General features: G+C 35.0%; 1 non-coding gene across 1 annotated transcript; it reads right to left on the bottom strand.

The window, feature by feature from the left end:
- Window positions 1-14,737: 14,737 nt before the first annotated feature.
- Window positions 14,738-14,845, bottom strand: LOC112088271. The gene has a single exon (XR_002900437.1). It is a non-coding gene; the product is annotated as a small nucleolar RNA R71 (small nucleolar RNA).
- Between the last annotated feature and the right edge of the window lie 8,601 nt (window positions 14,846-23,446).

Here is a 23,446-nt window from a genome sequence, read left to right as displayed (position 1 = left end):
CGAGAGCACCTGCTCCCGACTAAACCCTTTCATGGAAAACCTGCTCCAACCGCCAGGAGAAAATTAAGGAAAACAACTTTTACTTAATTCTGGGACGCAGGAAGAGAATAAAAAGACCAGAACCGCCTCAAAAACAGAATCACGTTTTACAGAAGTTCTATTACGCTTTCTTTTATATTTTTCTAGACTTTTGGAGAGTTTTTGCTTGTAAGATTTGGGAGAAGAATTCCTGCAACACTTGAGAAGAATTCTGAACCCTTGTTATCTCTTATTTTATTCATGAATTCCTTTTCATCTTTTGTTGTGTTTCTTTTCTCCATGTCAGAGTAGATCTGTTAGCTAGATTAGGGCGTTCAAAGGATTTCAATGAGTTGGTGATTAAATGCTAATAGGACTTAATTAGAATAGTCTTCGCCATAGTTGTTCTTAATGCTTAGGTTAAATGATCACTCAATCTGCGATCTTAGGTTAACCTGTTCATCAAAATTGTAATAGGTTGCTAGAACAAACTTTGGTGAGCGATTCGTCCTTAGCCAACGGCAGTTGATGTTAAGGTAAATCGTGAACAGATCAACCTGCTTGTTAATGCTTGTCTACGATTTCCTAGGTTCAAACGACAGTTTAGAAGTTAGTTCGTTATACAAAGTTATCGGTGCCACGACAGTGGGTTGATATGCATTTATGTTTGAGTTCGAGACTTGTGTTTATCTGCGTCCTGAATAGTCGTTTGATTTCCATCTCTGAAATTCCTGCGAATTGTCTTAGTTTAGTGCTTGTTTTAATTCGAACTTAAATCGTCTTTAGTTTGCTTTTGTTTGTCGTTAAGGTCAAAATAAAATTTCTCTTAGCTTTGTTTCAGTCTTCGTAGAATCATAGAGTAACACTAGTCCTCTGAATTTTGAATCATTTATATTACAATCTCAACACTGTTCTATTGTAGTAAAAACTAGGAGATACATCAAGTGAATCAGACAATTTTAAGAAAAAGAAAGCCTAAAGTTTCCCCAATATCAAGAAAAATAAAAACAGGCCCTGGGCTAAAGTCCATGAAGCAAGGGTTTTAGGGCGGCCCAAAAATCAACACTTTTTGGGGCAACAAAAAAAAACCCAAATTTCTTTTTAAAAATGGGTATTGAACTTTGTCTCACATCCCCCAAATAAAAAAAATGGAAAAGAAAAATTGCATTAAACAAGAGTCATTATCCACTCTTTATTCTCATAGAGAATGTGGGCCTATTATTGGGTTTGATTATAATTCAACAAATTTTAAAAAAAAAAAAATAATTTCAGGCTTTAAAAAATCGATTTCAGGTTTTCAAAATTGATTTTAGGCTAAAAAAAAAACAATTTAGACACACAAAAAAAAAAATCAATCCTCTTATTCCAAAATTTTTTCGGTGTGTTTTGGATTTCTGGAGAATGTTGCCAGAAAATAGGATCAGAAATCAGCCAAGTGGATGTGCAAATAGGAAGAGAAAGAACAGATAAGATGAATTGTTGAAATCTCTCACTACAAAAAATTGTGTGTTTTACATCACTTAATTTGTATCACATAATAATATCAATTTTAAAAATCGATGTAAAATTTTACAAATATTAACATCACTTTTTTACAAATGATACATAATAATATCAATTTTAAAAATCGATGTAAAATTTTCTATAACTGATGCAAACTATTTGCATCACCACTTTCAGAATCACTTGATGCAAAATTCTTTTACATCATTTATAACTAATGCAAATATTAAAAATAAATGATGTAAAACACACAATTTTTTGTAGTGTCTAGCCAGTGGTATGCTTAGGTTTGTGACGAGAAAAAAAAAATTCTGAAACTGATGAAACAGCTAGAACTGAGATGAACAATGAAGATGAAGAGCTTCCTATGGAGGAAGACGAAGAGTTTGTTAGACTATCTCCAACCCTACTCCAAATTTACTCCAAAATAGAGTTTAGAACAAGATTCTCTCCAACCCTACTTCATATCTCACTTCAAAATGGAGTAAAAAAATGGAGTTACTCCAAATATGGAGCAAAAAATAGAGTTTTTCATATTTTTTTTGCCATGACTCTATTTTGGAAAAAATGGAGTTATAAGGGCATCTCCAATGTATAACTCCATAATTTTCTCTATTTTGGAGTAACTCTAAAATAGACTTGTGTTTTACTCCAATGTAACTCCATTTTTTCTCTAAAATGGAGTCATGACCAAAAAAATGGAGAAATTCTATTTTTTGCTCCATATTTGGAGTAACTTCATTTTTTACTCCATTTTAGAGTGGGGTATGGAGTAGGGTTGGAGAGAATGTTGCTCCAAACTCTATTTTAGAGTAAAATTTGGAGTAGGGTTGGAGATGGTCTAATGGAGTAAAACACAACTCCATTTTGGAGTTACTCCAAAATAGAGAAAATTATGGAGTTATACATTGGAGATGCTACTGCAGAAAAGTCAGATGATGCAAAGCATGGAGAAGAACTTGTTGGAGATGATACAAATGTTATATATGAGAATAGAGAACAAGATGAGAATGAAAACAGAGAAGACCATGAAAGCTGATGATATTAAGGGTCTTTATGAGAATGTGGACATAGATGATCCAGCAAATTGGGAAAAAATTGAACAGAAAATGATTGATTTTTTGGTTGAGAGAGGTCCACCCTCAAGACCACCAATAGATTATCCTTTTCCAAGAGATTCTGTTGATAGATGTTTCACTTACTCTTGTTATACAAGAAAAATGAGAAACGAAGAAAAAAACAAGACAGAAGATGGCTAGTTTACTCAAAAAGTAAAGACAAGATCTTTTGCTTTTGCTGTAAATTATTCACTTAAGACACAAATCCTCCTGTTTTGGTAACTATTGGGTTTGATGACTGGAAAAATTCTTCAACCAGGCTGAAAACACATGAAACTTCACATAATCATATTGTTTCTATGTCTCACTGGCTGAGTTGGAAATAAGGCTGAAAAGAAGGAAACTATTGATAAGCATTTTCAGGAGGCAATTAACAAGGAGAGAAAGCACTGGAGAGATGTGATGTTGAGAATAATTGCAATAGTAAAGACTCTAGCAGAAAGAAATTTGGCATTTCGTGGGGAAAACAAAAAGATTAGTGATCCGAATAGTGAATATTTTAATGCTTTTATTAGGATGATCGGAGACTTTGATGAAGTAATGAAGGAACACCTTTGACGGTTTGAAAAACATGAAACACATTACCATTATCTCAGTCATAAGATTCAAAATGAGTTGATAAAATTATTTGGTAAGGAGATTAAGATGGCAATTTTAAAGAAGATTCAAAAGGCGAAGTATTTTTCAATCATTTTGGATTCTACTCCTGATGTTAGTCGTAAAGAGTAAATGACCTTTCTAATTCGATGTGTTAATATCTCTACGGATTCACCGATGGTTGAGGAGTTCTTTTTGTCTTTTTTGGAAATCAAAGACAAGAGAGGAGAATGAATTTTAACATTCTTCAAGATGCATTGGCTGATCTTAAGTTGAATATAGAAGATATCAGAGGACAAGGTTATGACAGTGGGCAAAACATGAAAGGAGACATAAAGGAGTTCAGAAAAGATTGCTTGATATAAAACCACAGGCATTTTATACTCCATGTGGATACCATAGTCTCAACCTTGATCTTTGTGATATGGTTTCTTTGTCTTAGAAGGCTGTTTCCTTTTTTGGCATTGTGCAGCGTCTATATTGCCTATTTTCATCTTCAACCAACAACTGGGAAGTTTACAGAGAAATGGTGAGGTGTTGCACTTAAACCATTATCACAAGCTCGTTGGGAAAGTCGTATTGATAGTGTTAAACCAATAAGATTCCAGACTTCAAAAATACAAGATTCTTTGTTTTACATAGCACAAAAAGTGATAATCCAGGACATCGTAGTGATGCTGAGTCTCTTGCAGTAAGTGAAATACATGAAATTGGAGGGTTTGAATTCTTGTTTGGAATGGTGATCTAGTATGATTTGCTTTATGCTTTCAATATAGTGAGCAAAACTTTCCAGTCAGAGGATATGGATCTTGATGCTGCTATTTCTCAATTAGGAGGGCTTGTTGATTATTTGAAACACTATAGAAAAACAGGTTTTGAGAAAGCAAAAGCTGAAGCTATGCAAATTGTCCTTGATATGGAAATTGACCCAATATTTTCTACAAAACCAAAACGATTGATAAAAAAGAAGAAGCAATATGGTGAAGATGTAGAGCATGTGGATGAAAGTAATCCGTTAAATACGGAGGAGCATTTTAGAATTGATTATTTCATCAACATAGTGGATCAAGCTATAATGTTTCTTGGGGTTAGATTTGAGCAATTCCAACGGTATGAGGAAATCTTTGGTTTTTTATCTAGTTTGAAAAAACTAAAGTCAACAAAAGATGATAAGTTGATAGCATCTTGTAACAAGCTTAAACTGCTCGGGAGCATGATGGGGTTTCAGATATAGATGGAAAAGATCTATTTATGGAACTAAAATATCTAAGAGGAATGTTGTCAAAAAATATGACAAGGGCCATCGAGATTTTAGATTTTTTAAAAAGAAATCAGCCTGGTTGTTATCCAAACGCATGTATAGTTATACATATTACTGACGATTCTGATTTCAGTTGCTTCTGCAGAAAGAAGTTTTTCAAAGTTAAAGCTCATAAAGAATTATCTACGCTCTACTATGTCTCAAGGGCAATTGAATGGATTGTCGATGATATCAATTAAACATGAGTTAGCTGAGAATCTTGATTATTCGAAGCTAACAGATGATTTTGCGGGAAAGAAAGCAAGAAGGGTTACTTTCATAAGTAATGTATTATTGTCTGTACTTTATTCTTTTCAAAAAAATTATGTTTTAATGAAATTTTATATTATTTTGATTATATATTTTAAAAAATATAGCATAAAAAAATTTTAGTCTGATGACATCATTTTTAAGGTACGTTTTAGGCATCATATGATTTTGGGCCCGTCCTGGTTTCGCTAGAGCAGGAATCATATATTTGAGAGAAAACCTAATCCATGTTTGCGAATATGAGACTACAAGAGAGAACAAGATAACCATGTTTGCAGGTGAATCTCCGAATGCGTTCTGATTCCTCCGATGGCTGAAGCAGCCGTTCTTTCTCCACTCACCTCTTCTTATCTATGGCTATGCATAGCCCCAATTTTTTAAATTCCCAAAACAAAATTGGGCCGAGAAATAAACTTCTTATTTTGCAGGAAAAAACCCAGGTCCAGCTACCGAGTTTAATTTTCACTCTTCGGTAAATTAAACTGGATCCAACCAGATCATCCCAGAAAAATAAAATATTACTTAGAGAAATTCTTCTGAATATCATGAAATCCACTTTCTGTGACACCTATGAGAAATTCTATGACCTAACATTTTTCAGAAAGATATCTTGAAGTTTTAGGAGTATCCTAAAACATCTATAATTTAAGAAGCATTTCTATAAATTCAGGCTAACAGTCCTAAATATATATGAATCATTTTTAAATTAAGAAGTTTTCTTGAATTCTTTTAATAATCAACTTTAAACTCTTAGATTGTTATAGGAAAAAGATTAGAAAAAATACTTTGTAATCGTTTATATACATCAGAGAATGGTGTACATTAAAACTAGAACGCAATTAAAGAGATTTTCTATCAGTTAAAAAAGGCTTTTTATTAATTCAGAAAGAAATTTCTAAATATGTTATGAGTGTTCAGTTTTCTTGAAAAATGTTTTGAATGTCAAGTTTTAAGTGTGTCTGATAAATTTGGCCCAAAAACTTAATTTGATGGTATTTAAGATAATTTCTCACATATATTTATTATTATTCGCCTTAAGAAATGAGAATATATATTAAAACATGAAAATATTTATATGTTATGCTTGTATTTTGCTCATAGTTTTCCATATGTTATGCTTATTTTCTTCTTATTTTATGTTTTTATTTCATTGTAAAAATGTATTTAAGGTTTCTCAACTATATCCCCCCTAATTCAACAACACTAGTACTTGCATTTTGCACTAGATGTTGATTTCTATAACAATGAATTATGTAATAAGTAACTAAACCTAAACCTATTAGTGTTGCATAACCTAGATACAGATACAGAAAGATCTGGTTATCCTAGCACTAAAATCGTAAGAATAGAAGAAAGGAAAGTATATTAATCTACATTTTTCCTATACTGGGAAAAATGAAGAAACGGAAGATTTTTAGAATGCTAGAACTAAGCCGATATTAGGAAATCAAAACATAAAACAGAAAATGTTGTACTAATACGCGTACCAACTCTGTGGAATTAAGCTGAAGAACTAAATTGTGACATCGTTTACAATTAAATTTTTATTTATTAAATTTGTAATTTTAAAAAGCTCATGTAAATACACGAGTAATTTATTAGTTAAGTAGTAGGTTTTTTTTTTGTTGAAGTTTTGAATGCACGATATGTGCAACGAATGAGATCAATAGATTATGTAAAGTGGCTGTTTCTTATTATGTTTTGAAAATTGATTTCTCATTCAAAATTCATTAGGTGGTGTTTTGAGACATAAATACCTTATTCATAATGGACATTTTTTAGTCAACTTTTATTTCTTTTACAAATTTGATATAGTTTTTATCGGTACAATATATAAAATCATCAATCATCAAATACTGCAATTTCCACCCGTCTTCCGGAAAATTCGATTCAGATGAAACCCTTAATAGAAAAAAAACATATATGAAACAAATTATCAAATTTGTCCAAAAGGAACAGTATCAATTTTAAGACAAAGAAATAGAACCGAGAGCGTTTATCCTCACACCGTCGATTATGCCAGCCAACATGTAAACCTTCCTATCTTCTTTTTCGCATTATTTTATAGAAATATCTCTACCATCCCGTACATTTGTAGCACAAAAAGATTACATTGTACTATAGCCACATTGTTGCCTTATTACTAATGTTATGATTTATTATATATGCAAAAATTATTAAATGAGTCGATATTAATGTATGTGATGTACAGTTTGCAACAATCGAAACCGTTTTGGATGGGACCATCTATCGAGGAGCATGAGCTGATATAAATCTTCATAACGTATCAGTACAAAGTAACCAGTACAGTAAAAATCAAATTTACTTAGACCATATTCGACCCTACTCCAAATTTCACTTTAAAGTAGAGTTTGGAGCAACATTCTCTCAAACCCTACTCCATATCTCACTCTAAAATGGAGTAAAAAATGAAGTTACTCCAAATATGGAGCAAAAAATAGAGTTTCTCCATTTTTTTGGTCATGACACCATTTTAGAGAAAAAATGGAGCTTACATTGGAATAAAACACAACTCTATTTTGGAGTTACTCTAAAATAGAGAAAATTATGAAATTATACATTTGAGATGCCCTTAGAGAATGGACCTCGTAATCAACTCAATAGCATCTAAGTTGGTTGGGTTGTAAGTTATCACCAAACTTATAAAATAAAATGTGTACTTCATACATATAGTCAAGTGATTGATTGACACATGAAGCAAACATAATAATTATATATATATATATATATGTGTGTGTGTGTGTGAATATACATTATACATATTTATTACATTATACATCAATTATATATATATAGGGAGATAGAGAGAAAACAAGAGAGAACACTAAAAATAATAGATAAACATACATAGTTATATGGGAAATTGCAGGAAATAACCATCACACAATTTATAATTAAGTTAATAACCAAAAAAAAATCTCAACCTGATATTCTCTATATTATATATATCAATACATTTTTATCCTTTTAATTAGTTTTTTGTTTTTCTTTTTATCTTTCCTTTCATCTCTCCTTTTCATTGTTTCGGTTTCTTCTTTTTCTATTTTTTCTTTGACGGTATTATCGACCGGATCTGTCGCCTCATGAATCCCTCCGATCTACTACAACACCCAGTACTTTTTCTGTTGATGCACCACTGGTAATCAATGACTATCCCGCTCCTTATATTTTTTTTCTCCAACGAAGCTTCTTACAGAGCCAAAAAAATTCAGGCCACTAAAACCCAGATTAAGGTTGAACTCTTTTTTTTGCCGCAGTTGATCTTGTTGATCTTCTCCTCCTTCTCTGTTGATTTAGCCTGTTGTTGATCTGGTCCACTGCAGCCTCTTATCCAATTGGAGCTATGATATATTCAAACTCTTATTTATGTGATTTTCATATAATAGATTATACATTAGTTCAAACGATATAGTATGACTACTTTTTTTTTATAGGTAGTTTCTTATTGTTAGTTGTTAAATTTATTTTTTTAGTAGACCTATTATATTATTGATTAAAAATAGACTTTCTATATTATTAGTGTTATTATTAACATATGAAAAAAAAAATTGGGTTTGTTTTCAGAAATTAAAATCATGTTAGACATGAAATAAAATCAGTATTTTTTTGGTATGAATATATGGTTGAAACAGTTAATGATATGTAAGTTATGCAAAAAAAAAAATATTTGGGGTACATATATGTGTGTCAGAATAAAGATTATAGATTGACTATTTTTTTCACCAACTAAGGATAAAATAGTCCAAAAAGCATTGATAATGTTACTTGCTTAATTATCGGATATGCATAGATATATTCTTCATCCATTATCAAAAATTGGTTATTCATTTAATTAACCCTAGTTATATATACGCATATATATTTCATTTTTGTGCTAAGGGGCATAGTCTGATAGTCATAGAAACTGATAAGAGATTGCCAAAAAATAAAAGGAATATTTAGGCCTTGATCGGTAGAGTAATTATTAGTTTAACAATTAAGAGTAATTAAATTAAATTTAGGCCTTTATTTTTTGGAATAATAAGAGTAATTATTAGTTTAACAATTTAAAATTTGTAATTGACATTTTTGGTAATTTCATAATAGGTGCGGTAATATGACTAGTTATTGACTCTAATTTAGCAATACATTGATTAGTTATTGACTCTAATTGGTTTATATATTACAATCAATATCAATAGAGAAGTATAACTTTAATTTAACAATGGTTTTACATCTAGTGCTCGTTCTATCTTCTTATCTGTTTTTCACGCAAGTGGTCGATGGAAACAGTAATGTGAGCTTCTATAACATCTATTTGTTTTACAGTCCTTAAGATTTGATATTTTAAATTTTTAAGTAGAATTCATTTTGTAATCAAATTTACAGGATTTTGACTGTGTTGATATATATAAACAACTAGCTTTCCAACATCCATTGTTGAAACATCATAAGATTCATGTATGGTGGTGACCTTGATTCAATTAAGGTAATACGTAGTATATTACGAAATATGTCACTAGAGAAATTCTATACAATTCGTACCAAAAAATGTTTTCATGAACAATAAAAAAAAACTAATACCAAAGAGGATTCATGTCTTTTTGTTTTGCCCGTTTAAAAAGACGCGGATCGTAATTTGACCCGAAACGATATTAATTCTTGCGTTTTGGTAAATAAAAGAATTGTTATGTATAAATTTTAAAAGATACCGCCAAAATTGGATCCGCTGGAAATATCTTATATAACACGTTTTCAGGGATATCTTGCTTGATTGATATTTAGGCCTTGATCGGTAGAGCTTTTAAAAAAGCATTATATGCTTTAAATCATCCAATCAACTATTGTTAATAAAATATTTAGGAGAGCATTTAGAAGATACAAATGCTCGCTTAAATACTCCTTCCTTCATGCTCTTGCATGGAGTTTTTCAAAGCATTAGACCATCATTATCGGGGTCCTAAACTGGATTTCTTTGCCCTTTTAATGATTTAATTAATGTTTAAAGCCCAAATGACTTAAGGCCGGCTCTTATTTGGGACTCTTAAGAACCGGCTCTTAGAGGACATGTGTCACAAAAGCATTGGCCAAACAATTTTCTCGGCCAACTCTTCTATCTTCGACCATTCGTCTCCGACCAAATCATTGTTATCTCTGTCGAGCAAATCATCATTCTTCTCTTTTCAACTAATCATCGTTATCTCCATCGCCATCTCCAGCCGTTCCGATTCGGTTTATACCTTTGGTTTTGCGTTCAACCGGATCAAATGGAGTGGATGAACCGCCTTGGAATCTGTTGCTTTGTGGCAAAAGGGAGCTTAAGATGGAGATTGACAGCAACAGAGAGGATTTGTTCGATGCGGCTGCCATGGAGTCTGCAGAGAAGCCAGATCAATTGGTCATCATGGTGAACAGTATCATTTGGAAGGTAGATTAACTTTTTAAAAAAAGAATTTCAGATTACTATATTATGGGTTGATGACTTTGCTTTGGATCATGATTTAGTTCGGCGGATTGGAAATATGCAGTGGAGCAGTTCGTGAAAAAGTTCCTGAACAAAGTACTTGTGCACTGTGAGTGTTTTCCTTTTTAACCTATAGAGATTGTGGTTATGAAACTTCTTCCTGGATAATTCATTATACTCTCTTTACTTCAGGATAGTGCATCCCAAACTGCACACTTAGTTGCTGGGAGGACTGGAAAGCATTTGTTTCTTGTGGATAACGATGATGGACATCCTCCACTTTTGATCTGGATGGCTACAAATTCCGATTACTTAAAATTCATGTAAATGCTTCCACCTATGATATACAATTTGTGTTTGAGTTTTTTTTATGTTAAGAATTTTATATCCCTTCAAATAATTATTTTTATTTAAATAAAACATCTTTATTAATTTTTTAAGAACTCATTTAGAGATTCTATTACCATTGGATCACCCAAAACATTGGGTTTCTTAAAAGGGTTCTTAACTCAAATATAATAATAAAAATTTGCTAAGAAATCCATTAGGAGTTATATCGATAATCATGCTCTCATGCTTTGAAATATTTTAATAATTAAAAATAATTTTATATTAATTTATTTTGTTAAAATAACATCAAAAATTATATTTCTATTAATTTTTACATGTTAACACTAATAGTTACTATTTTATTTTCAAACTACTATTATAATTAAGTGATAATTTAATATGAATAAATATTAAAAAATTAAAATTTATATTATAAATATAATATATCACATTTAAATAAAGATATTAAATATTTTTTTTTAAAAAAAGTTACTCACAAACACTTAAAATATGTACATTAATAAGAGCATACAGCTTCAACATCACACTGCTTATACTGCTTAAACATAATGCTTTAGTATCAGCTATACCAATCAAGACCTTATTAGTAGATCTTCTTATCGATAGTAATTAAGCTAAACTAACTATTTTATTAATCAAGAAATAAATAATTACAGCTGGATCTTTCATCATAAACTATTTCCTTAATTGATAATATGATATATGACAGACGATATATACATAGATTCTCTACATTATCTTGCATATATAACGAGTGAATCAATTTTGAATTAATCATAGGAGTTCCCAGCTACATATAATCTTAATTGACAATCTAATATATTACAAACAATTTTTGAAAATTTATTTGACATTATTTACTTTCTATTTATTAAAACGCACATATATATATATATATATATATATATATAAAAATATATAACTGCCATAACTACATTACTAAATCAATTTTTGCTATTCGGAAGCATATTCCATATTTGTTAGATTTTTATCAAACATAACGTCTAATATAAACCCTAATTTCAAAGCTATATAAATTGATTAGTAGTCATCCGCGTTGTGCCACACCACCCTTAGTTCACATTCACAACAGTTCTTACATGTTCACCAATTAGCTATGGGTTCTGTCATGCGACTGTCGAATTTGTCTGACGTCAGACCTTTCGAAACAGGATGGAAGATTCAAGTGAGAGTGCTTCATACGTAGAAGCGATATCAATAGAAGATTGGAGAGTCATTGGAAATTATTCTGGTTGACGAAATGGTAAGATCTTTCGATAAGAAGATTTACATTTTTAAAAATTTTAAATACATATTACCTGTTTTCCATATATGCACGGTACCAAAATTCATGCGTCTGTTAAAAAATCATTGCTTCATCGTTTCGAGAGCTTGATTACTGTTGGTGATTGGAATTTCATCGAGAACTTCTCCTTGAACCAGGCCTCAGGGCAGTACCGACCCACGAAACATCAATTTAAGATGTCTTTCATTCCTTCAATTGTCGTATCGAGAAGTGGTAGTCACTCAGACAACAGATATTTATATTTTGCTGATTTTGGTTCCATTATGAATGATGGTCTCAATACCAGCATTTTGGTTAGTAAGAACAATTATAATTCTATTTAATCATAATTACATAAGTAAATATTTTAATATATATATATATATATATCTATATTCTGTGTAGAGGTTATTGGTCAAATTGTATCTGCTCGTGAGATTGAAACAATTCAAGTTATGAACAAGGATACCACTAAGATTGAGTTTGAAATGAGGAATGCAAAGTATGTACATACTTCATATACCTACTTCATATTTTTTATTTCCATATTGTATACCAAAAAAATATAAATTCACCTTTTATTTTTTCTTCGAATGCTTTAATCTAAAACATAGTGATGAGTGTATACCATGTACGTTATATGGGAAATTTGCTAATCAAGTCAGTGAGGCTTTTAAAGAATGTGGTGATGATGGATTGGTGCTTGTCCTCAGATTTGGTAAAATCAATGTTTATAGAGGTACATTATTTATCATCTTATTTTTAAAAAGACATTGTTTTTCATGAATACTACTAAATAAATTAGGTGATCTTCAAATTAATTATTCGTTTGAAACATCAATATTGCTGATTAATAGTAAAGATCTTGAGGTTGAAGCATTTAAAGAAAGGTTTGACACTTACTTTTATTAAAGGCATTACAATATTTTGATACCTTAAATAGTATTTCTCTTGATTTATAACCAAATGTACTTTTCAGCTTGCCTGAAGACGGTTGCCGTATTGTGCATCTCTATAGTAAACCTGCCGAGAGAAAAGATTTGAATGATGATAAGAATTTTGATCAGTTTCCAATGGTCACAATATCAGAGTTATTTGATTGTCTTGAGGTAAAGGCTACTCATGCAGTTAGTTGTTTTTTTGGTTTTTTCTAATAATTGAGTTTACTGTGTTCAGGTTGGAAAATGTAAAATCATGTGTCCGGTTTATGCAGTCAATACAGATTAGTCTTGGTTTTATCTGGTATGTACTAAGTGCGGGAGAAAGGTGTACAGAATTCCTAAGAAGGAAGATGAAAAAGAGAATGTTGGGATGAAAACTCTATATCCATGTGAAACATGTGATGCCAAATTTCATTCTGTTAGTGCTAGGTAACTTGTTATATCTTTATTTTGTTTTGAATTTTTAATTTCTTTGAGTATGATATAAATACATATTTTAATGAGACAGATGTTCTAGGTATAAGCTTCACCTATTTGTTATGGACAAAACTGCAAAGATCAAATGTTTTCTGTTTAACTCTTTGGCTGAAGAAGTTGTACACCAAACTGTCGATGAAGTCCTACTGGGAAATTCGATGAAGTGAGTTTAATATCTTAGCATATATTTTACATAATTTAAGTAAATAATGTGATGATTTGACATGATTTTAACATTTATTACCTGTAGATTCAAGATCTGGATGCAGTTCCAGAAGTTCTAAAAAATGTGTTTGTTAAGACTTTCTAGTTTCTGATTCATGTGGAGAAAGAAAATCTTTGGGGATGCAGTAGCACATACAAAGTCGGCAAGGTATGGAATGGTGGTCATCTACAAATGGGTGAATCAGAATATGAATCTGAATCTGCGGTAAAAGTAGAACATAGAACTCTTATTTCTGTGGAGCAGGTTAGTGTTTATGAATTAATAATGTTTTGATTTAATGAAGTTATGTACAAATTGTAAAATAATTATTTTTAATAAAATGATCTAGTTTGTTGCAGATTTTCAAATGCCAATGCTGATAGTCATTTGAAGGACCAAGTGAAAACTGTGGTATTTGATGGTTGATGACTTTTATATATGTACTATAATATATACTATATCTTCATCTTATGAATAAAGTATTTAAAGAATCTTTATATGGATGTTTCAATATAAAGAAACTGGATCCTACCAAACACATTTACAGTGTTTCAGTGTTTCTATGGCTAATTTTAGTGTTTAATTTTATTTGATTTTTGGTAAACGATTTTAATGATTAATTTGTGTTCTCAATGTGGAAGGTTTTTATATGGATGTTTCAGTATGGACACTCTTTCTATGGTGATGATCAATTACATCTGCGAACGTAAAGTTTGATCAACTCACTTTTATGGTTCCTGTTTTGAAAGGGGGAAAATTTTTTCAGGTGTCTGAGAATTACTACGACAAACATGAGAAAATAATAAATTACAACAGATACAATTATACAAATTATATAAAAGAGAGAAGAAAAGAAGAAACACAAAGTGAAACATCTAACAAAACAGGACGGAACAAGAAGTCCAGTTTCACCAGAGGTAATCTTTCTCCGTGTTTTCTTTTGTGTCCAGAAAATACTCTGCTTTAGTTCAACAAAATCAATTCTATGGTTATTCATTTGAAAACCCGATAGACCATATCGAGACGTTCGAAGAATTATGTGCAACCATTACAACAAATGGGGATTACCACAAGTGTAGTCTTTTCCCATTCTCTTTGAGAGACAATGCCAGCAAATGGCTAAAATCTCTGCCACCTACTTCACTAAAAACGTGGGCAGCGTATAGAACTGCTTTCCTAAATCGTTTTTACACTAGAAATCGTTCAAATCTCTTAAGAAACAAGATAAAAACTTTTAAACAACAAAAAGATGAAGATCTTTTAGATACTTGGGAAAAATTTAGGGAATATCAAAGAGATTGTCCACACCATGGATATACCGAAGAATACCTGCTGGGTATCTTCTATCACGGTATAACTCCAGAGTTACGATACTCTTTTGACACAGCAAGTAATAGAGATTTCTCAACTAGATCTATAGACGATGCTCACGTTGTCATTAAAAATTTCGCAAACAGCATCCGTAATCAAGCAACCTTTGATAATTCTGCACTTCCTGAGAAGAAAGAAGAGATCTCGAAAGTTATAAAGTGTCTCCATCACATAATGAGTCATCTTGGATTGCAACAACCAAATAAGGTACACAATACGTGTAACTTTGACGGCTGGGACAACCCAATGGATTCTTATGATCAAGGGATGGTTAACACTGCAGAAGTCTATCAAATTCAAGATTTTCCATTCGTTTCTGATCACCGCGGGTCCATTCATCCAGACCGCGGCAAACCATGCTTTCACCGCGGGTGTGACAACGCTGACCGTGGCCAAGACCTGTTTCACCGCGGTCGCGAGCCTTCTGACCGCGAGAAACTGTCTTCCGAACTTGCCTGGAAATCACCTTCCGAACCAATCTTGGCTATTCAATCTAATCTTGTTTCATATCCTAGTTTTCCCTCTCCTGAAGCTGAAAACCTAAACAAAAGAATTCTAGAGCTTGAAAAATCTAGGTCTCAAGAGATTAGTGATCTTAGATCTGAGCTAAAAACGATGCAAGAGGATTTCAATGAAAATTTTTCCACCCTCCTTAGCCTGATGATCAAAACTAATTATAAAAACTTAGAAAATTCTGAAGAGGAGCAAAGTGAAAATTCTTCGAAAACTCAAGTGAAGCAGATCCCTCCGATCATGTGAAAGCTATCACACTTAGGAGTGGATTAGCTTACAAAGAGCCTGAATTTCCTAAAGATCCCGAAGACGAGGAAAAGGGTAAGGAAAGGAGAAAGAAAAAGAAAGAATCATGATAACACTGTATTTTGACCACTTTTATGGATCGTCTTGAAATACTTTTTCTATTTTTTTAATTGCTTTTAAGTACTTTTATTACGTTTTTCTAGTATTTGTAGTTTCAAGACTCTTTTCAGGAAACTTAGGGAAAAACTTAACAAAATGGATTGAAAACCAGATTTCAGCTCAGAGTCAAACCGTCAGAAGTTCACCCCTGATTGAAGGCCTTCTCACCGTCTGATCCAGCTCAAATTTGGAGACCTTAAAGATGGAAGTATCAGCTTTCCAGTGCACTTTACAGCTTGGCAATCCAACGGTTCAGTCAAAAGATACGCAAAGAGCAAGATATCCCGTAAACCAGCCGGCAAGCACTTCCACCCGCGGCCAACAAGCATTTTCCCGCGGTCAGGAGCATCCCGACCGCGGCAAACCACCCATTCCCCGCGGTCAGAGCACTCCCGACCGCGGCCTTCAACCTCCGAGCCCAAAAAGCCCATTTCTGAAGCCCATATTTGGAGAAACCCTAAGTGACGTCCAGAGAGGTCTTGAGCACTATAAATACATGTCTTAGGAGCCCTAGAAATGGGGGAACCGAATACCATCTATCATTACTTCATACTTTTATTGTTTTTGCTTTAGCTTTTAGGGAGAGAGAGATTTGTTCTCTTGAACCCTTGTTCTTTCTTTATCAATTTCGGTTTCTATTCTACTTCTTAATATTATGTCTTTGATTTCGTTCATTATGTCTGAGTAGCTTTATTGTTGGGATTAAGGGATTTTCGATGGGGATATATATGTTCGGTGAGGATTCCATTGGCTATTGAGCTGAATCTTAGAACTTTTTCTTCTGAATTCGTGTTTACTGCATGAGAGTAGCGTCATGAACTACAATCTGATCCAGATGCTTGGTGACACAAAAGTGTTCATCAGGTATCAGATCTAGTTTGGGAGAGCAAAACAAACATAGGAGTGGAAACCTACCTATGGGCGATTTATGAATTAGGACGAGTCTTAAACATAATGCATCTCTTCTCTTCCAGGGCAAGAGTGGAAACCTACTGGTCAGGGTTGAGAGAGATAGTTGTCTATGATCACGACAGTGGCGTATTCATACGTCCGTGACTCCAGTTCGAAAAGTTTAAGCTAAGATCTTACAAAATTTACTCTCTAGCAATGTTTTGAATCGTTCGTACCCCTGAGAAAACTTCCCTGAACCCCAACGCTTTCTTCTCCATTGATTTACACCGATTTTCTTTCAAGCTTTAGTTCAATATTGTCTTTCCTTTTTAGTTCATTTTCATTTAAGCATTAGAATATCCGTTTTTATCATTTTTAGTCATTTTCGTTAAGTTTAGTTATTACGCCATTTAATTTCCGTATTCTCTTTTAAGATTTCGTTTTTAGATTTTAAACACACTACCAAACCCCCACTAAACCGTTTTTGTTCTAGACTTCCTTACTTTAACTTGCTTCAAAGGCTGTTTGCAGGAAAAGATCCTCCTTCCTTGTGGATTCGATCCCTAAGTACTACAATCGATCAGCTGTGCACTTGCGGCTATTGATATCAATTAGGGTAAAACTTGACACCCACAACACACCACCATCAAGTTTTTTTGGCGCCGTTGCCGGGAAAGGCACGCGTTTTCTTTTCTGCAAAACCCCGAGAAAGGTTAGTAAATCGACTCTAGAACCCCCTTTTCTGCAACTTTCCATTTTTCGGTTATTTTGTTTCCATTTCAGAAGATATGGATCCTATAAATCGAAATATACACTATGAGGAAGGTTTCTATAACACTCCTCAAGCCACCAGACCCAGAGAGAAGCATCTACGCGATCTCTACGAAGAGACTCAACCCGAAGACTACAGAACGTTCCAGAAGGATCCCTACGCACCTCAAATGGCAAACCCTAGATACTCTATGTATCGCCTACCTCACCAGGTTCTCCAGCAAGATGAGAACGTCCAGCTCAGCAACAGACTGAGTCAGCTCGAAGGCGTGATCAGACAATTCATAGAAGCTCAAGCAACCGCTACAACTGCTCTAAACGAAAGGATTGATGGGATATCGAAACTTTTCAATGAAAAAATCGATAACCTAGCCTCACAAGTCAATTCAATAGAGGAACGTGCAACCAAGGATGCAGCTATGATTGCTAACAGGTTCAACAGCATGGAGGAAGAGCAAGCAAAGCACAACTATGAGCTTCGCAACACCAAAAACAAAGTCATGGACCTGGATTTCAAACTTGATGACGTGGACAAAGCCCTAAACGAAGCCAAGAACGAGTCTTATGACTTTACAGTCGAAGTTTCAGAGAAGGTTTACAAAGTCATCGACAAAACCGAAGAGCTTGACTCAACCATGGACAAAGTAGTCTATGCTCTTGATGAAGTTTAAGAAAAGGTTGAGGAGATCATGCAAGGACTTGGAGAGCAGATTCCAACAACCAAAACTAAAGACTCAAGCCCAGAGAGGAAGTACATCAAGCCAGAAGACCCAGGAGACCACCAAGGAGGCAAAGGAGGAAGCAACAGCAGCAGAGCAACTCGGAGGCAAATCCCCGCAGTCGCGTTGGCTCCGACCGCGGCCAACAGGCGTTCCCCCGCGGTCGTGATGGGTATGCCCGCAGCCCATGGTCGCTTCCCCGCGGTCGCGTCACCTGCAGTCAAGGCCAACCGTAAAAACGTTCCAAAACAATCCCGTTCAGCTCATACAAGCATCTGTACGTCTGGTACACCTCCTGGGATGACTAAACCACTTCAACAACAATTGGTTTGCTCCATAAGCACCCAAAGATCTGAAGAAGAGGACAAGTCATGGCCTTGCAACATGGCTTTGTCTTGTGAAGATGAGTATGAAGAGCAATACTCTGAAGATGAAGAGTATGGGTTGTTTGTAGAAGATCCAAACGCAGGATATTCCTCGGAAGACGACTCAGGAGAGATTCAATGGATCACCAACAACATCAGTAGAGAAAAACTAATGGAGTTCAACAACGTAGTCAGGTCATTCCCTGCTCATTTAAGCTTTGATGAAATCTGGAAACTTGGTCGTTTGCAAGTCTTTTTCAGGTACTGCAAGGAGTCTAAAGAGGATATCCATAGATACTTTATGAGAGCTCGATACATGACAACACCAGAAGCAGATGTCTATGCGATTCACCTCAAAAATCCAGAAGACTGCAGCCACTACACCAACAAAATCAGCAAAGAAAAGCTCGATGAATTCAATGATGTGGTTCGAAATTTACCTGAAGGAATCACGTTTGCCAAAGCTTGCAAGGACTTCATGATAGGCCACTACTTCTGTGAGAGCAAAGAATCAATCCCTGAGATAGAAGACTTGTTCAATCATGCCAGAAGAGGTAAACCTGTTCGAACACTTCATAAAATAGAAAGTATAGGTCAGTTTCTTATCTCTTGTTCTATTAGAGGAGAGATATTTAAAAACGTGCTATGTGATTCTGGGGCTTGTCTTAACATGATGTCCAAGGCAATTGCTTTGAGACTTGGTATCAAACACCTGCGCAGGACTAGAGCAAAGATTAGCTTAGCTGACGATTCCAATGCAACACCTCAAGGAATAGCTCATGAAATTCCTTTGAGAATAGGAGATTGCATAGTGCCTGTCGACTTCTACATTGTCGAAACGAGAGATGCAACATATCCAGTGATTCTGGGATGGTCTTTTCTAGCAACTTCCGGAGCTATAATGGACTGGCCAAACCGGAGGATTTCATTTGCTAATATCGACAAAGATGTCTTCACAGAAGCTGTTCCATACAACAGCAAAGCAGGAAAACGTTCTGCAACAGAAGAGTTTGAAGAAGAACTTTGGAGTGACGAAGAACCTGCTAAGCAAAGCAAGGAGATGTCGAAAAAGACTTGTCTCAGGACAAGGTCTTCTTCATTGGAATAAGTCACGTCCAACACCAAAAGTCGAGCTAAACGACTTAAAACAGAAGCGCTTAATGGGAGGCAACCCATTTAGGTATTGTTTTCTTTAGGATTTTTCTTTCGTTTTCTTTTGATCTCTTTCTTTTTCTTAGTTTCAGGTGTTTCTTATAAAACAAAAAAAAAATCAAAAACCCGAAAAAACCAAAAGAAGGATGGTACCTGACTGCTCGGCCCAGCAGGAACCAAAGAGAAGCAGGAAGAGGCCGCGATATAAGCCCCCGCGGTCGCAGACATTCTGACCGTGGGAAACCTACCGTCGGCCGCGGTCGCGTAGTCCTGACCGCGGCCAAGTGCTAGATTGCCGCGGTCGCGTAGTCCTGACCGCGGCCAAGTGCTAGATTGCCGCGGTCGTGCAGCCCCTGACCGCGGCACTTGGTCGTTGACATCCAAGCCCGACCCAAACCACCCCTTTCACCTCATTTCACCTCACCAATCACCCTCCACCTCATTCATCACCCTCCACCACCTTCATCACCACCTAATCACCTTCCCAAACCCCTTCGAATGAATCCGGTTCATCTCCACCAGCATCCCGGATCCAGGTAAGTTCTCTTTGTCCTTACCAGTTCGATTATCTATGCATTTTTCTCATCCAATCTCGACTTGTTTCACACTGAGGACAGTGTGATTTAAGTCTGGGGGAGGATTTCATCCCTTTCTAACCACCTTTCTTTCATGAGTCTTGCATTATCTACACTTTTTGCATTTTCCTTAAAGTTTTTCAAAATCGGTTTTCAAAACAAAATACGTTTAAAAGGGAATGGTGAACATGATCAATGATAGTTGACTGTGTGCTTTAGACTGTTCCTAGTGACATGCTCATTCATGATTTAGGACTAGACTAGGCGGTAGCTACGCACATTTGAAACGAAGTACCCCAGAGGAATTTGAATGCTTTCGATTTAGATGAAGGGATACACTAGCTCTGTTTTATTTGGAGTTAATTTTCTCATTGAAGCATTAGACCAGGGAAACGAATCATACATTCAGGACTCCTTTATCATTTTACCACTCTCTGTTGATCCTGAATGGCTAGTTCATCTTTAGCTAGTTCCCCACCTAACCAATCCTCTTTCAAACCACATGCACTCTTGTTTTTTATTGTCTTATATGCAGATAAGTGCAAAAACGTTGGAGAGAAAGAGGAACGACGCAGTTTTCAGTCACCAAGGACAGAGACCTGCGATTTGCCGGAAAAGTTCCCGGAAGGATTCAATACAAGAGAAACTCAGTTTGAAACGAAGTACCCCAGAGGAATTTGAATGATTTCGATTTAGATGAAGGGATACACTAGCTCTGTTTTATTTGGAGTTAATTTTCTCATTGAAGCATTAGACCAGGGAAACGAATCATACATTCAGGACTCCTTTATCATTTTACCACTCTCTGTTGATCCTGAATGGCTAGTTCATCTTTAGCTAGTTCCCCACCTAACCAATCCTCTTTCAAACCACATGCACTCTTGTTTTTTATTGTCTTATATGCAGATAAGTGCAAAAACGTTGGAGAGAAAGAGGAACGACGCAGTTTTCAGTCACCAAGGACAGAGACCTGCGATTTGCCGGAAAAGTTCCCGGAAGGATTCAATACAAGAGAAACTCAGTTTGAAACGAAGTACCCCAGAGGAATTTGAATGATTTCGATTTAGATGAAGGGATACACTAGCTCTGTTTTATTTGGAGTTAATTTTCTCATTGAAGCATTAGACCAGGGAAACGAATCATACATTCAGGACTCCTTTATCATTTTACCACTCTCTGTTGATCCTGAATGGCTAGTTCATCTTTAGCTAGTTCCCCACCTAACCAATCCTCTTTCAAACCACATGCACTCTTGTTTTTTATTGTCTTATATGCAGATAAGTGCAAAAACGTTGGAGAGAAAGAGGAACGACGCAGTTTTCAGTCACCAAGGACAGAGACCTGCGATTTGCCGGAAAAGTTCCCGGAAGGATTCAATACAAGAGAAACTCAGTTTGCCTTAGAAAAATCTCAAACTTTGGTACAATCCCGTCCTCTAGTCTCTCTCTCTCTCTCTTTAAAAGGCATTTCCTTTCCTAAAAAAAAAAAAAAAAAAAAAAATCCTAAAATAAGAAAAGAAAGGAGATAAAAGCCTTAGAGAGTCTAGAGAGGTCGAATTTTAAGTCCCAAGGCAATTGGAGTTCGATTTTATGGAGTTTTGGAGATTGTTTTCTAATTCCCGGAAAGAATCTAAGTCTGGGGGAACAGCTGTTTACAAAAAAGGAGGAAGGATTATGCAACAACATTTGGCAAGAAGAAGTGATTGAAAACTGTGGTCATCAACAGGTCCTTATCTCTCTTGCGGTTTTGCATATTATCTTGCATCCTCCAGATCTTCAGGTAACCCGAAACACTTTAACTCCACCACTTAAATAGCCCTTGAATGCCAAACGTCGTCTACCCTGGATGATGTCTTTAATGAGAACTCACTATTGAACTTAATGAATGTAGAGAGCTAGTTGACTGAAATCAAGATTTAAATTGTTTAAGTTTTGCATGACGGAAAACGTGGATTAGTATCTCTTGTGCTTTGGTGAGAATTTTCTATACTAAGTTGTGGATTGATGCACTATCTTTGGTCCTAGTTTAGAGTTCATGTCTATGAGATTTGTGCATTTCCTATTTTTGTTTTCACTTAACCAGTTTAGGCTTTTGCTTTGTTTGAGGACAGACAAAGGTTTAAGTCTGGGGGAGTTGATAACACCGTATTTTGACCACTTTTATGGATCGTCTTGAAATACTTTTTCTATGTTTTTAATTGCTTTTAAGTACTTTTATTACGTTTTTCTAGTATTTGTAGTTTCAAGACTCTTTTCAGGAAACTTAGGGAAAAGCTTAACAAAATGGATAGAAAACCAGATTTCAGCTCAGAGTCAAACCGTCAGAAGTTCACCCCTGATTGAAGGCCTTCTCACCGTCTGATCCAGCTCAAATTTGGAGACCTTAAAGATGGAAGTATCAGCTTTCCAGTGCACTTTACAGCTTGGCAATCCAACGGTTCAGTCAAAAGATACGCGAAGAGCAAGATGTCCCGTAAACCAGCCGGCAAGCACTTCCACCCGCGGCCAACAAGCATTTTCCCGCGGTCAGGAGCATCCCGACCGCGGCAAACCACCCATTCCCCGCGGTCAGAGCAATCCCGACTGCGGCCTTCAACCTCCGAGCCCAAAAACCCATTTCTGAAGCCCACATTTGGAGAAACCCTAAGTGACGTCTAGAGAGGTCTTGAGCACTATAAATACATGTCTTAGGAGCCCTAGAAATGGGGGAACCGAATACCATCTATCATTACTTCATACTTTTATTGTTTTTGCTTTAGCTTTTAGGGAGAGAGAGATTTGTTCTCTTGAACCCTTGTTCTTTCTTTATCAATTTCGGTTTCTATTCTACTTCTTAATATTATGTCTTTGATTTCGTTCATTATGTCTGAGTAGCTTTATTGTTGGGATTAAGGGATTTTCGATGGGGATATATATGTTCGGTGAGGATTCCATTGGCTATTGAGCTGAATCTTAGAACTTTTTCTTCTGAATTCGTGTTTACTTCATGATAGCGTCATGAACTACAATCTGATCCAGATGCTTGGTGACACGAAAGTGTTCATCAGGTATCAGATCTAGTTTGGGAGAGCAAAACAAACATAGGAGTGGAAACATACCTATGGGCGATTTGTGAATTAGGACGAATCTTAACATAATGCATCTCTTCTCTTCCAG

This window comes from Eutrema salsugineum, unplaced genomic scaffold, assembly GCF_000478725.1.
Source record: "Eutrema salsugineum unplaced genomic scaffold, Eutsalg1_0 scaffold_15, whole genome shotgun sequence".
Lineage (NCBI taxonomy): Eukaryota > Viridiplantae > Streptophyta > Magnoliopsida > Brassicales > Brassicaceae > Eutrema > Eutrema salsugineum.
The sequence above is the reverse complement of the archived record's forward strand: the minus strand, read 5'-3'. Positions and strand labels throughout refer to the sequence as shown.